The following is a 6,124-nucleotide window of genomic DNA, read 5'->3' as shown; positions in this document are numbered from 1 at the left end:
TTGGCAGTTAAATTATTATTATTTTTTTTTTTTTCATTTTTGAAACATTTGTTGGTCATTTTGTGTGAGTAGCTGCAAAGATGATAAAATAATTTTGGCAAGTTGAATATCAAAGTTTCCGAGAACTACATGTGACAGCTACTGCGAGCTCACAAAGATCCCCTGCACCAAGTGAATCACACAAAATATCCAGGCATAAATCAAGAAAATACATAAAGCCTATTTATGCTTGATCAAGATTTCTTTAGTGACATTATTTTCAACACATTTCCCCACAACTTCTCATGACTGCTTTACACAAATTCTTAAATGATAATGGTGAAAAAAAACTATGATGCAGTTTGTTTTTATTTCACATCTACCACACCAGCATTCATTAGCCACATCAGTGACTTCATGAAATAATTAAGCCAAATGACTCTTCAGATTAAGATTCACGACAGAAAGTTTCTTTGTAAAGCAACAACCGCTGACAAACACTGACATTAGGCCTATACAGAAACTGCTTTTTGAACACAGGACAAATGCTTTATTTATGTCACTGCTGTTGTGCTCACTGTTGGTCATGTGTTGTCAACATTAAGGTTGTTATGAACAGCGTAAACAAGACACCATGCAGATCTTCGAGACTCCTCTCACTTCCTGTGTAGAGCTGTTGCTTTTATTAGTGCTGTGATTCCGTGTTTGCTATGGTGATACACACAAACAAATGTACACTCAAACTCCTGAACACCTGATTCAGTAAAGACCTGGTCAAACCTAATTTCACTGTAACTCTTTATAATGACTTATATACTGTCTGTCACATAAAGCTATCATTTAAATTCAGTGTGTATGAAATCATAGGAAGTCAAGTCAACAGTTTCTGCATGCTCCAGCTCATGTCAGTTTTGTCGAACAGGAAGTGGTTGATGGTGGTTGCAGTGTTGAAACCTGCACCATGGCAACACACAAACACAAGAGAACGTGCTAATGAAACACTTCTAAGTCAGTAACTAGTGACATAGCACTGCATATGTAGTGTTATTTACACATTTTTTGTTCTGAATTCTTTGAATGCAAATATCCAGTTTTAAAAAATACAGCTTCAAGTTTTCAAGATGAAGAAGAAATTCGGGATACTTAACATCATTCACCATAGTAATCACTGAATATTTGAAAGATGCCACAATCATACACAGAACGGCTCAACGGCTCTGTGCGAAACTACAGTTCAATTTTTTAATGACGTCAAAAATACAGTTCCAAGATGGCGGCCGCATCTACGTGCCTGGAGCGGTCTTATAGGGCGTCTATGTCTATGGGAACAACATCCATTTCTTGTGGCCACGAGTTTAATGTGTATAATGTGGTCAGAAGTTACAGTGTTAATTTCTTTCTGCTGTAACAAAATGATCGAAATGACAGAATCTATAATATTCCTGTCAGATTTTCACTCTAAAGACAGCAATCTTGAGCATACTGTATTATTGCTTTGTCTTCTGGATAAATTTCACCTTCATAAAGCCAGAACTATTCATTGTAAACCTAACTTTAGAATGTTTTCATCTGATGTAAAATCTCTTTTTACTTCATTTAAGAATGTGCCCAAACCTTTGAATTCAAAGGCTTCTAAAACATTAAACATTCTTGAATCTGTTGTAAGGTATCTGTAAAGGTTTTTTTTTTTGTGACGTTATATTATGCTGATTTGTGTAGCCCTTATATCTACACGTGATGTTGTCCGTATTTTCTTCTTTTTCCTTCCACTTATATTGGGGGTGTCGTGGGGCGATATAGACATCTGTCAGCTGCCGCTTCCACGGCTCTTCACGGCGCCGCCAGAGATTTAAAAAAATTATTTAAAATAAAATTATTTTTGTCGGCTTTAACCAGGCAGATTATTAATGACTAATAGAACATTTCACTGAGCTCATATAGGTAGTGTTGAAAACATGAAGATAATTTAAAATGTAATAGAATTCACATTGGATGATCCATCAAAAATGTTTTAGAGATATAAAAAAATCTAGAGCATGCGTGTACGAGTTGGATTGCCAGGTAAAAATACAATTACATGTAAAATGTCATCGTTAACCATGTCTGACATGAAAACTATGCTATAAGCTAGTCCCATGAAATGAGAAATAGCAAATAACTCCTATAATAAATTTCCATTATGTTACGTTATGTAACTATGGCAATGTCTGCCCTGAGACTGCACAAAACACTTCCACTACTAGAGAAAACGGCACCCAGATAGCAAAATTTGTCTGGCCCACATCTGGGCCACAACTTTGCGTCACTTCTGACCCAATTCTGGCTGAGTCCCCGACCCAAAACTGGCCCACACACTAAAAACCGCCTCAAACAATTTCCTCTGGCCCAGATGTGGCCCACACCCTGTAAAATGACTCTTATTTATTGACGTGGCCCAGATCTGTCCCGCATACTGTAGAGTGACTTCTATTATATTATGTGGCCCAGGTCTGGCCCAGACACTGTAAGCCAGATCCGGCTGAGACTCGGCTTGGTCCCCAGGCCAAATGTGGCCCAGAACCTGCTAAATATAATTCAGCAGTGAAACACAAAAACAACCATTTAAAAACATTAAAATTATAATTTTATATAAAAAAACTTTGTTTTCTAAAGTGCCTAACAGTTAGGCTTAACGTTACTCATCAACACTCAATATATCCGTATGCAATCATCTTAAACCTCCTAATAGAAACTATCTAAATACTCTTCGTGGCATTTAAAACATCAAACAACACGCAACTAAATATTAAATAACTTTCTTTTAGCAGCTGAAGTATTCCTCTTGAGAACTGTGTCGAAATCTCCTCAGGATTAACCTCCAGATCTTTCTCTCAGGCGCTGATCTCCTTCATTCTAGCAGCGGCCCGCCGGAGACTAAACTAACTCGGGCCAGAGATAGAGACACTAAACTAACTCGGGCCAGAGATAGAAACACTAAACTAACTCGGGCCAGAGATAGAGACACTAAACTAACTCGGGCCAGAGATAGAAACACTAAACTAACTCGGGCCAGAGATAGAGACACTAAACTAACTCGGGTCAACTAAACTAACTCGGGCCAGAGATAGAGACACTAAACTAACTTGGGCCAGAGATAGAGACACAACTAACTCGGGCCAGAGATAGAGACACTAAACTATCCCGGGCCATAGATATAGACACTAATTTAACTCGGCCCAGAGATAGAGACACTAAACTAACTCGGGCCAGAGATAGAGACACTAAACTAACTCGGGCCAGAGATAGAAACACTAAACTAACCCGGGCCAGAGATAGAGACACTAAACTAACTCGGGCCAGAGATAGAAACACTAAACTAACCCGGGCCAGAGATAGAAACACTAAACTAACCCGGGCCAGAGATAGAAACACTAAACTAACTCGGGCCAGAGATAGAGACACTAAACTAACTCGGGCCAGAGATAGAGACACTAAACTAACCCGGGCCAGAGATAGAGACACTAAACTAACTCGGGCCAGAGATAGAAACACTAAACTAACCCGGGCCAGAGATAGAGACACTAAACTAACTCGGGCCAGAGATAGAAACACTAAACTAACTCGGGCCAGAGATAGAGACACTAAACTAACTCGGGCCAGAGATAGAAACACTAAACTAACCCGGGCCAGAGATAGAGACACTAAACTAACTCGGGCCAGAGATAGAAATACTAAACTAACCCGGGCCAGAGATAGAGACACTAAACTAACTCGGGCCAGAGATAGAGACACTAAACTAACCCGGGCCAGAGATAGAGACACTAAACTAACTCGGGCCAGAGATAGAAACACTAAACTAACCCGGGCCAGAGATAGAGACACTAAACTAACTCGGGCCAGAGATAGAAACACTAAACTAACTCGGGCCAGAGATAGAGACACTAAACTAACTCGGGCCAGAGATAGAGACACAACTAACTCGGGCCAGAGATAGAGACACTAAACTAACTCGGCCCAGAGATAGAGACCCTAAACTAACTCGGGCCAGAGATAGAGACACTAAACTAACTCGGGTCAACTAAACTAACTCGGGCCAGAGATAGAGACACTAAACTAACTCGGGCCAGAGATAGAGACACTAAACTAACTTGGGCCAGAGATAGAGACACTAAACTAACTCGGGCCAGAGATAGAGACACTAAACTAACTCGGGCCAGAGATAGAGACACAACTAACTCGGGCCAGAGATAGAGACACTAAACTAACTCGGCCCAGAGATAGAGACACTAAACTAACTCGGGCCAGAGATAGAGACACTAAACTAACTCGGGCCAGAGATAGAGACACTAAACTAACTCGGGCCAGAGATAGAGACACTAAACTAACTCGGCCCAGAGATAGAGACACTAAACTAACCCGGGCCAGAGATAGAGACACAACTAACTCGGGCCAGAGATAGAGACACTAAACTAACTTGGGCCAGAGATAGAGACACTAAACTAACTCGGGCCAGAGATAGAAACACTAAACTAACTCGGGCCAGAGATAGAGACACTAAACTAACTCGGGCCAGAGATAGAGACACAACTAACTCGGGCCAGAGATAGAGACACTAAACTAACTCGGCCCAGAGATAGAGACCCTAAACTAACTCGGGCCAGAGATAGAGACACTAAACTAACTCGGGTCAACTAAACTAACTCGGGCCAGAGATAGAGACACTAAACTAACTCGGGCCAGAGATAGAGACACTAAACTAACTTGGGCCAGAGATAGAGACACTAAACTAACTCGGGCCAGAGATAGAGACACAACTAACTCGGGCCAGAGATAGAGACACTAAACTAACTCGGCCCAGAGATAGAGACACTAAACTAACTCGGGCCAGAGATAGAGACACTAAACTAACTCGGGCCAACTAAACTAACTCGGGGCAGAGATAGAGACACTAAACTAACTCGGGCCAGAGATAGAGACACTAAACTAACTCGGACCAGAGGCAGATACACTAAACTAACTCAGACCAGATATAGAGACAATAAACTAACTCGGGCCAGAGATAGAGACACTAAACTAACTCGGGCCATAGATAGAGACACTAAACTAACTCGGGCCAGAGATAGAGACACTAACCTAATTCGGGCCAGAGGCAGATACACTATACTAACTCGGGCCAGAGATAGAAACACTAAACTAGCTCGGGCCAACCAAACTAACTCGGGCCAGAGATAGAGACACTAAACTAACTCGGGCCAGAGATAGAGACACTAAACTAAGTCGGGCCAGAGATAGAAACACTAAACTAACTCGGGCCAGAGATAGAGACACTAAACTAACTCGGGCCAGAGATAGAGACACTAAACTAAGTCGGGCCAGAGATAGAGACACTAAACTAACTCGGGCCAGAGATAGAGACACTAAACTAACTCGGGCCAGAGATAGAGACACTAAACTAATTCGGGCCAGAAGCAGATACACTAAACTAACTTGGGCCAGAGGCAGATACACACAACTACACCGAGTGTGGACCTGTCACGCGTACAACAGCTTTCAGCCGAGATCGGCCCAGATAGAAAGAGCCGTCTGTCAGCCAGAAGTTTTTTGTAGAGTCGGCGCTTCGTTCGACTTTTCGGAGATCATCTACTCTTCCCTGTGGATGACCTCTGACCTACTTTCTTTACGATCTGAATTTCTGCGCTTTGAATTTTAAATATTGAATTTAATGTTCCGAATTTCTTCTTCATCTTGAAATCTTGAAGCTGTATTTTTTAAAACTGGATATTTGCATTAAAAGAATTCAGAACAAAAATCTGCTGTTTGAAAATACGTCTATTAAAAAAACTGCCATAAAAAATTCAGTTGTTTAATTTCAAATGTTCATTATTCAAGTTTAAAATAATTTAAATTCAGAACTATGTTAAATGCCACATTATATTCAGTTAAATGACACCTGTCAATAATTCAAATTGACACAATTCAAATTCAAATAGTTTTGTCATATTATAAGCTCCATAGATTTTAGGTTATTTCACCTAACCTGCTGTCACATTCCTGTGTGTTTACTCCCTGTGTGTCTTGCCCTTGTTAGTGGTCATAGTCACTCTCATTAATGACAGTTCATTAGCCCCCTCGTTATCCTGTTAAGCTTGTATATGTCACGAATCCT

Source organism: Barbus barbus, assembly GCF_936440315.1.
Source record: "Barbus barbus genome assembly, chromosome: 48".
Lineage (NCBI taxonomy): Eukaryota > Metazoa > Chordata > Actinopteri > Cypriniformes > Cyprinidae > Barbus > Barbus barbus.
This window is presented reverse-complemented; position numbering follows the sequence as displayed.